This window comes from Prionailurus viverrinus, chromosome D3, assembly GCF_022837055.1.
Source record: "Prionailurus viverrinus isolate Anna chromosome D3, UM_Priviv_1.0, whole genome shotgun sequence".
Classification (NCBI taxonomy): Eukaryota; Metazoa; Chordata; class Mammalia; order Carnivora; family Felidae; genus Prionailurus; species Prionailurus viverrinus.
In genome coordinates this window covers 62,599,129-62,611,475 of record NC_062572.1, presented here as the reverse complement: position 1 = coordinate 62,611,475, position 12,347 = coordinate 62,599,129, and positions in this window count along the sequence as shown.

The window sequence follows — 12,347 nt, the reverse complement described above, 5'->3', positions numbered from 1 at the left end:
ATTGCTTTGCAAAAAGGCTATTTCAGTTTAAATATCCATGAACCATTTTCCCCACCTGCAATAAGTGTTAATGCTCTTTTGAAATTTTTCCCAGTCTGATGGTTGGAGAGTAATAACACATTTTTATTTTCATTTTCCTAACTACTGCTGAGTTTGAGTTTTTATCTTGTTTTGCCACTTGAATTTGCTCCTTTATGATTTTTATCTTCATATTATTATTCTTGACAATAACTAAATTAAAACCATATTATAGACCTTAACCTTTTGTCTGACCCCTATATTGCAATTTCTTCCCTAAATTGGTGGTAAATATTTTGAGACTTCATAAACTTTTTTACAAAAAAAAATTCTACTTTTTATGATTAAATATTATCCATTTTTTTTTGTAGTTTATTCTTTGTACTTTTTATCTGAGAAAGTTTCTTTAAGTCTGCTTGTCAGTTCTCTTGGAACAATTGTTTTTTATTTTACAGTTAACCATTTAATTCACACTAAATTTTATTTTCTGTATGATATCAGATAAATGGATTGTTTTATTTCTAAATATAGGATCAGCCATTTGTGCCAGGATGATTTGTACTACCTTTATCATCATCATAATAATAATAATAATAATAATAATAATAATAATAATGTTATGCTAAACCAAGGGCAATCAAACTTTTTTCTATAAAGGTCCAGATACTAAATGCTTTACTTTTGGCATGCCAGATGGCCTCTTTTACAGCTACTTAACTCTGCTGTTGTATCACGAAAGGAGTCATAGACAATATACAAATAAATGAGCATACTGTTTTCTAATAAAACTGTACCTATGGACACCGGAATTTAAGTTTCACCTAAATTTAATGTGTCATGGCATATCATTCTTATTTTCGTATTTCCAAAGTCATTTAAAAATTTGAAACCTGTATGAAAACAAGTGAAAGACAGTAATTGACTCATGGCCATAGTTTGGAACCTCTGTCTGATACTAATATATTTCCTATTCCTATGACAACATTATATTGACTAGATCACAGTGGCTTTACAGAGTGCTCTGACATCAAATAAAGCTCTTTTTCCATAGCTATTCTTTCTTTCCTACTTCTCTTCATTATATTGGGGAATTTTGATAACATTCTTCCATTGGCAAATAAACTATTAATTTGGGGTGAATTTACTTTTAATAGTTTAATTTAGAAAAGAACATGGCATACATTTCCATTTATTTAGCCCTTATTTTTTACCCATTAAAAAATTTTGGTTTAATCCCTCTGTGTTCTTAAGTTTTTTTATGGGTGCTTTTCAAATTATAACGGGAATATTTCTTCCATTTGCATATCTATACAAAGCTTATACAGATATAGAAATAATATAGATATGTGTGAGAAGCTTAATTTTTTTATTTTCAAAATTCTTCCCAAATTTATTATACTGTTAAAAATTTAAGAAAACCCAAATATATTATCAGAATAAAGAAATACTTACATATTCCTTTCTGGTGATTTTATCAATTATTTTATTTTCTTGTTTTATTGTATTTATTAGAGTCCCTGAACCAATATGTATTAGGAATACTAGTCTTATTCTTGATTTTAATTAACTTAGTGTGTCATTCTTTGGGATAATATTTTCTGTGGATTTTTGTCTATGTGTTATATTGTTTTTAAACATTTTTATTCTATTCCAACTATATAGAGGTTTTATTAGAAGGATGTTGAGTTTTGCCATGTGCCCTTTTAGAATGTATTTGGATTTTCTCCTTTGTTGTTTTAATGATTTATTTTAACAGTGTTGATATGTTCTCAGAAAGAAAATGTGAAATTTAGAAAGATGGCCTGTGAAGATATTGGAGCAAAGAGAGAACAGAGACTGCTCCTAGCCCAGTAAATGTTCTTTGAATTTGCTGGTGCCCTATTCCTCAAGGAGCTGCAGGTTAGCCAAAGATTTGGGAATAGTCTGCTATGTCCTTTAAGCAGGAAACATACCAGCATCTGCCATCCTTTAAGGTGAGCAGACCAGGAAAAAGAGAGGCATGAACTGAGTGAATAAAGAGGATAATGATGAGCTTCCCACTGTTGTACTAGGTAGTGTCCTTTGGGAGACCAACAAACATCTCCTATAACTCATGAGTTTTTTTGCTATAAGCCCCAGAAGCTAAACCTAAGACCCAGAGAACAAGTAAAATAAATAAATAAATAAATAAATAAATAAATAAATAAATAAATAAATAAATAAATAAATAAATAAAACATTAAAACCCAATTAAAAAAAACTAAACAAAAGTTTCCTAAGTTCAAATAGAAAATCAGTAAAGCATATCCAGAAGATATGACTTCTAGTGAAACAGAATTACTGAAAGAATAGGCCGGACAATAACTTGAACAATAAGAAAACAGCAAGAACAATTAAAATTTATAAGACCAAATTTACTGTGAGAAAATATAAGACCTTATTTTCCAAATAAAATATTTAGTAGCTGAATCATAAGGAAGATAATTTTGAAATATAATTAGATATGTGCAAAACAAGTAGAATAAATAAATGGGGGAGAAACATGAAAATCATAAAAATTGTAAATAAAAAGCCAGAGACATTGAGGATAGTCAGGTGACCCTCACATATAAATAGTAGGAAACGGTAAAACAAATTGGAAAAGAAATCTTATTAAAACTAGATGTCAGGTGTAGCACAAGCCATTAGAAGTTGTGAAGTTAGGTGAGAATGAAGATGAATGGAAGGATTGTCTTTGAACACGTCCTTAATAAAAAAAAAAATAAGAGCACAGAAGAATAGCTTTGAAACAGTGCAGAACTCTCTTCTATACAAATTGGACAGAACAAACCCATGTTAAGATGTCATTGGGAAGATCTAAAAAAGCACAAGTCCTCTTTCCGTAGTCATACTAATTAAATTATGTAATTACCAATTCCTTAATTTGAAAAGATATCTGCACCCCTATGTTTATTATAGCAGTATTTACAGTAGCCAAGCTATAGAAGCAAACTAAATGTCCATTGATAGGTAAAAGGATAAGGAAAATGTGGTGTATTTGTGTATATGTATATACACACATACACATATATACAATGGAATACTATACAGCCATAAAAAGCATGATATTGTGGCATTTCAGACGACATAGATGGATAACGTAGATGCTAAGTGAAATAAATTCAGACAGAGAAAGACAAATACCACATAATTGCGCTCATAAGTAGAATCCAAGCAACAACAACAAAATGAATAAACAAAAAAGCAAAAATCATATCTATAAATGCAGAGAACAAACTGACGATTGCCAGAGGGGCAGGGGTGGGGGGTTGTACAGTATGGATGAGGGGAAAGGGAGATACAGGCTTCCATTTATGGAATGAATAAGTCATGGGAATAAAAGGCACAGCATAAGGATTACAGTCCATGATATTGTAATAGCAATGTAATAAGACAGATGGTAGCTGTACTTGTGGGTAGACAGAGCTTAATGTATAAACTTGTCAAATGACTAAACTGTGCACCTGAAACTAAAGTAACATTGTTACTTTACTATATATAGTTACTTCAACTATACAACTATACATTGTTACTTCAGCTATACTCAACAACACCAAAAAGGTAATTACCAGTTATTTAGAGAGGTAGAATTAGGCATTGATATTATATATCTTTTTTATTAAGTTGTATTATTTTCCTGAATATAAGAATAGAAAATACTACTACAACTACTACCTTTTAAAAATGCATTTATTTAAATTCAAGTTAGTTAACATACAGTATAGTATCGATTTCAGGAGTAGAACCCAGTGATTCATCACTTACATATGACACCCAGTGCTCATCCCAATAAGTGCTCTCCTTAATGTCCATCAACCATTGAACCCATTCCGCTACCCACCACCCATCCAGCAACCCTCAGTTTGTTCTCTGTATTTGAGTCTCTTATGGTTTGCCTCCCTCTGGTTTTATCTTAATTTTCCTTCCCTTCCCCTATCTTCATCTGTTGTGTTTCTTAAATTCCACATATGAGTGAAATCCTATTTGTCTTTCTCTGCCTGACTTATTTTGCTCAGCATAATACACTCTAATTCCATCCACAAATGCATGGCCAACTAATCTTCAACAAAACAGGGAAGTATCCAATGGAAAAAAGATAGTCTCTTCAGCAAATGGTGCTGGGAAAACAGCTACTACATTTTTTTAAAATTAAAAGCCAGCACAAATTGATACTTTGCTTATCTCAGTTTGAGTCTTAATCCAGCTACAGCCTTCCATGCTTTGTTTAAAATTGTTCACTCAGTATCTTGAGCCTGTGAGCAAATGCTGCTCACTTTCTGTACCCAATGTTAGGTCCCCAAACCCTAGCCTGCCTGAAGAGCTGTGTCCCCATTTGTTTAAAAACAGAAATAAGATGATGATGATGCTTAAAATTAAAAACTGATAGTAATATTTAAATACACAAAATAAGCAGCACTTGAGAATAAACACAAAACAGTATTTATGAAGAAATTCTATATTATTATGAAAAGCATTAAAAAACAAGTCTAGGCATGCCTGAGTGGCTCAGTCAAATGTCTGACTTTGGCTCAAGTCATGATCTCACAGTTCGTGGGTTCAAGCCCCTCATCAGGCTCTGTGCTGGCAGTGTGGAACCTGCTTGGGATTCTCACTCTCTCCTCTCTCTCTGCTCCTCCCCTGCCCATGCCCTCTTTCTCTCTCTGAAAATAAAGAAATAAACCTAAATGAATCAATCAATAAGTAAGTAAATCTATAAAACAGAATTTGTGGGATAAAACCAAAGCTCTATATAGAAGGAAATGCTCTTAAACGTTTGCATTATTAAAGTAAAAGAATAAAATATTTTAAGTAATTACAGGTTTTTTTCATTTAGTAAGTCAAAAAATAATTGTTAGGATGATTGAAATTATACTTTAAGAAAAAACAAAGAAAATTAGCGTGCAGAACAATAATAAATTTTTCTAAATTTTAGTTTTTCAAACAGTCAACTATCCTTCTATAATTTAATCAATTTAAGTATTTTATGCAACTAGGAAAGAGCACAACAGATAAAGAAACTTTTCATGAAAAAGTAAATACTATGTGTGATATGCTAATTAGTGTGTATTTCTTATTGTTAAATGAAAATGACTGAGAAAGAAATGAAATTTTAAGGCACTATTCCAATCAGAACCTCTAAGTTCCAATGGTTTTACTGACAAATTATGCTAAATCTCTAATTAGCAGGTGGTACATGTGGTATATGGACTATTTATCACCGAACAAGGTAGATCCTATAGATTATTCATCACCAAACAAGGTGGACCCTAAAACTTAAAGTTTTCACCTACAATGAGCAAATCTCATTTTGGAAGACTTGTAAGAACAAAATACAAACATAAACAACAAAAAATGCTTAATAGAAAGTATAATTGAATGATATACAAATAATGCTCCTGCTGGTCCACATGGTGCTTATGTAGAGAAACCAGTAAAAGAACTCTGTTTCTATAAAGCATTATAACATTAATGTCCCAATAGCATGGTCAGATCATTGATTACTTACTGTAATGAACATCATGAAAGTGTGTTAAGCATCTTAAGTAAATTCAATTAGTTCTCAAAACAATTCTATGAAGTAAATAATGGGATTATGTCCATCTTACAGAAAAAAAAAAAAGAAACAGAATCTTCGAGAGTGGATGTAGCTCTTCCTTTACTCAATGTGTAAATGACTCCAGCCTCTACTTCAGGCCTACTGTAGAACCGTACTTGCAAAGCATGTGCCATATGTTGGTCAAATGTGTCCTCATTCATAATAAAGATGCAAAAGTAGAAACACATGGACAACAGATTATGTTAAAGATTATCTATTTTGCAAGTCAATGACCAATCCAAATGAATAACAAAATGTTTCAATTACCCAGGTAAAACTCAGGGCTATCAAAAGAGATTATGAAATTACTGTATCTGTTTAGTTGTTTTTAATGTTCTCACAAATTCAATAATATGTGATTATTGGAGCATTAGAGATTTAGGCCTATCTGAAATTCCACAGAGTCCAAGAAGGAAACAGTCCCATGAAGCAGAGTGGCCTGGAAATAGGGTCAGAATAGAGTGGTCTCTCCTGAGTTTTCCAAGTCATCTGGTGCCATGTAAAATGTCCTATGACCCAAAAGTTTTTCATAATATTATTGGTACTTCCGTGTTGATGATCATTTTACATCTATTATTTCATTTGATCTGAACGTAACTAGTGAACTCATTGCTAATCTTACATTCATTTTGGTGGATTAGAGAACCAAGAAGCTAACTAGCCTTCCCAAAGCTAAGAAATAGTGTGGGGTAAGTTCATCCACTACTACTGCTAGCTGATCTCTATGTGCCAGCATCCTACCAAGAGCTTTCCATGTCTGATTTCCCCAACTTTTAGATGGGCTATCTCTCAGAACTCAGATCTCCAGAATCCCATCCTTCACCCAGGCTTTTCTAATATTTTTTTCTTATTCCCCCTTTTCTTTCTCCTTCTTTCCTCCCTTCGTCTCTCCCTTTCTTCCTTCCTTTATTCCCTTGAAAGGAGGAAGTTAACCTACAACTTTTTAAACTGTTCGTATCCCCTCTTTGTTTGGATAGAACTCAGTATGTCCACTCTCATTGGATGTGTAAAAAAATAATAATTTGAATAATAATAACAGCAATAATATATTTAATAATAATAAAATATACATTTGATAATAATAATAGTAGCTAATGTTTATTTAGTGCTAACTACATGTTCACATATTCAGAACATAAGCTCTGTGAGGGCAAGGGGTTTTGTGTATTCAGTTCTAAATCCTTTTTCCTAGGGCAATACTTGCCACACAGTGGACACGATAAGATATTTAGGCAAATGAACATTGGTACTGTGCTGGGAAAGTTATGCAGAATATTTTATTTAATTCCTAAAATACCTCTGTGAGGTATTATATTCTAGATTCCATGACTTGCCCAAAGTCACAGTCCTTCTAAGAGACAAGAATGGGATTCAAACTTTGGTCCATCTTAGTGCATAAGCTGAACCACTAAGCAAGTTTGTCATTTGTGTATTTAGAGTTTGGCATTAGCAAGTGGCCTTTATGTTTTAAAATACTGCACTATATGACTGTCTTTGCTGGTAGACACTCAATTTATCTTTATGTGTTTGTCATAGCCATGTTTACTATCAGGACAGCTGTTTTGAGTTGATGTCAACTACCAGCCTTCTGGTCTGTCTTGCTCAGGTCCCCTTTCAATAGGACAGCAGGGAAAAAAGAAATATAACACTGGACAGACCCACTCTAGCTACCTAGGTCTTTGTTTGTGACCATGTCTCGCATGCCTTTATGATACCCTCTCCGTTTCCACAGATCTGGTATATTTCCTGGTTCTTGCTACCTGGGAGACTTTGACCCACAGCTCTAGGTTTCTACTGGCATCTGACCATTTATTTACCTAAATCTGGCTCTAGCATCTTCCTGGTTCTCCATGTCTTCTCAGACTCAGCACTCCTGCAAACTGACCTTTGCATTTGGGAACAAGTCATCTCTTCCCTTGTTCTAACTTTTCTTTTGTCCATGCAACCTGCTGCTTTATGCATTTGCACATGATAGTCACATCTCCTGCTCCGCAAGACATTTACTCCCATCATTAGTATTTCCATTGCTAAAAATCTTCCACAACAGTTCCCCCTTGGGTGGAAGGATATTTGGGAAATGCCAGCTGGTAATTAAGATGCAAACCCAATCTCACAGCAAGGTGAATGGGAATGCTGTATATTAAATATGTTTCCACTGGGCTTTCAGTGGCCATGGCCATTTTTCTCTCTATCTCTCTGTCATTTGTGGCATCTTGCCACATTCCCTCAGGGCCAACATCTCTGTCCCTCCCTGTCTGTGCAAGAAGAGTTTGCCCTGCTGGGAGTTGCCCTCCTACATATGAGCCATGCAGATATTCAGTAAAATAGAGGCATGCAGATTGTTGATCAACTTACTGGATATCGGGAAAATTACCTTGGAAATGTTCACTTTTCCTAATGCTTTGTTTGCTTGTTGTACACGACAGGCATTTGCACTGTGAGACCGCATTTACGAAGAGCAGATGGTGGAGCACTGCTCTTGGTCATGAGGGATAGTTTCCTAACAAAAGAGGTTTTATTCTCCCCTGTATTCCTCTTCCACATCGCAGGCATTTTCTTCCTTACTCTTCCCTTTTATTCTTTCTTGGACAGCATCTATGGTCTTGGCCACGGCCTTGTGGCATTTTGCTCATTGATCAGCATTAACTCAAAACTAATAGTAAATCTCTTTTCATTTCCCCCTTTGGGAGACATTCAGGTTATGGCTTTGGAAAGTAAGTCATACCAGCTGGGTTGTCTCTGCTGTCTGTGCCTCTGGTGGCAGGGTGTCATCATGAGGATGCATTTATGAATCCCAGAATTGTTATCCAGTTTTTGTTTTATTTTTTTTTTTACCTTTTTTTTTCAACACAGCCTGTGCCTTGTGGTACCATGGAGCAGGTGAGTCACTCTGGAAAGCAGTGATTATGGGAAAGGAAGCCTCAGCCACGACCTTTGAGGTTGAACTAGCTGGAATAGACTTTGGTTTTATGGAGCATGTTTTATGCTTAAAATTCCTCATAGAGCTTTAAATATAATGAGTTCAGCAGTGATAGTCTAGGAGCCTTGTAAGCAAATAAAGTAACCTCCCTATGTTTTGTTTTGCTTTTAACTGATGATTTTAGAAAGTATCTTTATTATATCATTACTTTTAAAAGAGAAATGATCTTCTGAGGCACGCTAGTTATCTGTTTTCTGGCAAGTACTAAAGAAGTTATTAATGTTCCCAACACAGTATGGTGATTAAGATTATATCCATGTAAGAATGGATCCTCTGGTCCTCTGACTTCTAAAAAGCCCATGTGAACTACAGCTCCAGCAATGGGAACTAGTACTCCTAAAACTTCTCCAAGGAACACCCTTCATCACTTACAAGTCAGCTGGTCCTATTAGTTCTTAAGCTTACTTTTAATTTATTTGCAACACAGGGGCAGCAACAGTGATCATTTGTATGCTATTAACTAATCATACTATAGATTAAAGATGTTTTGGTTATCATCTAACCCGTTGGATGTCTGAGGGGTTAATAAGTGACAATGAAATCTAAATAGTTCTGCCTGTTTCATAAAACTGTGAGCTTCAGCTATCTCCCCAGTCTGAGCAACCCTTCCTCTGTTTACTTTCTCTTTTCCCCTTCTCCACTGCTTAGTGTTGTTCTCCACATTAAAGCCAAATGAACAGAATAGGATTCTTTTAAAGTGGAGTCATGATTTTGGTTGTTTTGAGGCTTAAACACTTGAGAATTTGGGTTCAAGTTTTCACTTTCTGTTTATTATGTGTATTGTATGTGCATGACTTAATGTACTATGCTACTTTAACATATCATGTACCAGTGACAACAGTAGCCTGTAACAGAAACTGAGGAACACTTTCTAAATTCCAGGTTCAGTCAGTTCTTGAGTTTAGGCAGTATTTGGGGTAGTTGAGACATCAGAAGGGAGAATACCTTAGTGCCCTAATAGCTGTCCTGGGAGAAAGATGGGGTGGTTCTGATCTTCTGAAATGACATATTAAATGCTTTTAATTTTTATTCAGCTTTTTAATATCTCATAAAATGTTTTAATCACAAGTTTTTCTTTTTAGTGATGTTTTTCTTGGGCAAACAATGAAATTAGTTTGCATCAGACAAGTAAATATCAAGTGACTACCCAGGCAGCCCTAACTTGGCATTGCATTTTTGTTGCAGATAAAACCCATATGCATAATGAGAGTTAATACTACACAAATCAGTGAGGATTATATATCAAGAATATGTTTGAAGAAAGCACATTTTTAGAATAGGGAAATGGGGGAAAGGAAGGAGAAAAGCCAGAGACCAAGTTGTCAGTAGTTCCTTGATCTACCTGGGAAGACTTCATGGAGGGAGAAAAGAAATGAAAATTTTCATCTCTCTGACTGCGCTTCCCTTCCGTCACTGAATAATAAAGTCAAGGCCTACACAAACATGACTTTTGATAAGATTGGAAACCAGAGGATCTAAGAACCTTTTCATTGCTAAGTTTTGCTGCTGTCAGCAGCCTGTGATGTGAGCTCTAATTCAGCAGTTGGATATCCTGTGGCATTTGTTCCTTGAAGGAATGGCAGCTACCAAACATCTCATAATTAAAATGCAGAGGCTGGGGAAGTTATAAAGCATGCTGGAGTAGGCTGGGACAGGTGAAGAAAGACAAATAGGGAGCTAGAAGAGATTTTATCAGAAGAATTAGAAAAGGGAATATGACAGAATGCCAACTTGGTTTTGCCTGCTCTGTGACAGAGGGTGTCTCAGTTTGCAAAATGAAAAGATCGGGGAAGATATCCCAGAATTTCTCATTTCCAGTCCTACATGTGAATTGAGCTATTCACTCATTTATAATGGTTCCTATAACTGCCTTCCCTCCTCTATGTCCTGTAAAATTGCGCTACGAACACCTGTCATACCAATTAAATTAAAAAAGGGGCGGAAAAAAGGTAATGAATGCTTCCACCATCCTCCCAGGGTCCCAAGCCAGGAAACTTGAGAATGATTATTAAGCACTTCCTATTCTTCCCTAAATGCTTCCATAACATCCAATTGATAAAGCCAACCAAGATAAGAGATCCCCAAGATCAGTGGGAAACTTTTATGAGAGAGGCAAATAATTAAAGATTACAATTCAAGTTACACACACACACACACACACACACACACACACACACACACACAGCCCTGCTCACTTATTTTCACGTCATATTCCAATTCTCCCCAATTTTCCATTAATCAATTTAGTTCATAGGAATTGAGTTCTGACAAATTGAAGTTTTCCTGTAGTGACCATAAGAATTTTCTCAATCTCTTTTGTGGAAGTTATCCAACACAGAATATTTTTATTTTATTTTCTACCCACTAACCATGGACTATATGAAATTTCATCCCATTAAATTTCATCTCTGGAAAATGAACATCTTGATGAAAGAAGCTGATTCTGGCAAAATTCATACATACACAGCAGAACCTGATGCGACCGAAAGATTCAGTACATCCCACTCAATATGCCTCCTTGGCAGCAATTACAGGCTATCTGCATTTCACAGCCAAAATGGGCTTTGCTTCGCCAATTGGGGACACGCCATGAAGTAATGGGAAGAGAACTGGGAAGGGAGACAAGTGAACTGGGTTCTAATCCAGCTCTGCTTACTAGAATTTCTGAGTAAGTTACTGAATCTCATTTAGCCTCAGTTTCCTCACCAGTACAATAGAACTAATTATACCTTCCTTATTTCATATATTTAAAGTAATCTATAATGAAGTGTTTCATAAAGTCATATAATTATTACTATTGATATAAGCAAGAAGTCTACAAATTTGCCATGGTATTGAAATCTACATTCAAAAGTATTTTTCTCTATTCAGCAAACTATAAGTCTAATATATCTGGATAGAAACAACTTTCAGAGAGTGCCCTTGATGTGTGACAAAATGGGAAAAAAGGAAACTGAATAGATTAATTTTAAAATACTATGTGCTGACACGGAGATGAGATTTGAAATCTATTTTCCACCTTTTAGCTAAAAATGCTTTACCTTCCAGACATGGTTTAGGCCAAGACTTTAAAAGTTTCCCAACAGTAATTACTATAGTAAAAATAAGTAGGTGACAAGGAAAACAAGTAGAAGGGGTCCAGATTTTTCTCCTGTTCAGCAGATGAGGAGACGATGGTGCAAGGGTTATTGTTGGAGAACTATAATAATAAAGTATAGCCTAAAATTGACTATTGATCCTTGGGTCTTTAATAAAATTAATAAAAGGGAATTAAACATAAATTACGCAGAAGTAACCCTGCCAAGTACTGGGCTAAATATAAAGGTGTGTAAAATGTGAACTGGATATTTAAGATGAGTACAGCTGAGATAAGGAGGGAAAACCTATGCACTTAAAAAGTTAATGAATAATGGAAAGTGGAAATTTCAGTAGACTTGAAATGGAAGTGGAAAAAATCTTAACTCTGGTACAAATTTTGATACACACTTGTATCAAACATCTTGCCTAAGCTCTGTGAATTTGGGTTCGTCTATACACCTCTTCCTATTATCATCTCATTAATTCTGTGAGTCGGAGATTCTAAATGGTCAATTCTATGATATGACAATGATATTGCTATTGTCTTTTGGAAGAAATGGTGGTGAAGTTAGAAAAGACTTCCCAGAACAACATCTAAACTGCTTCTTAAAAAAATAAATAAATAAACTGCTACTTAAATAATAAGTAAAATTAATG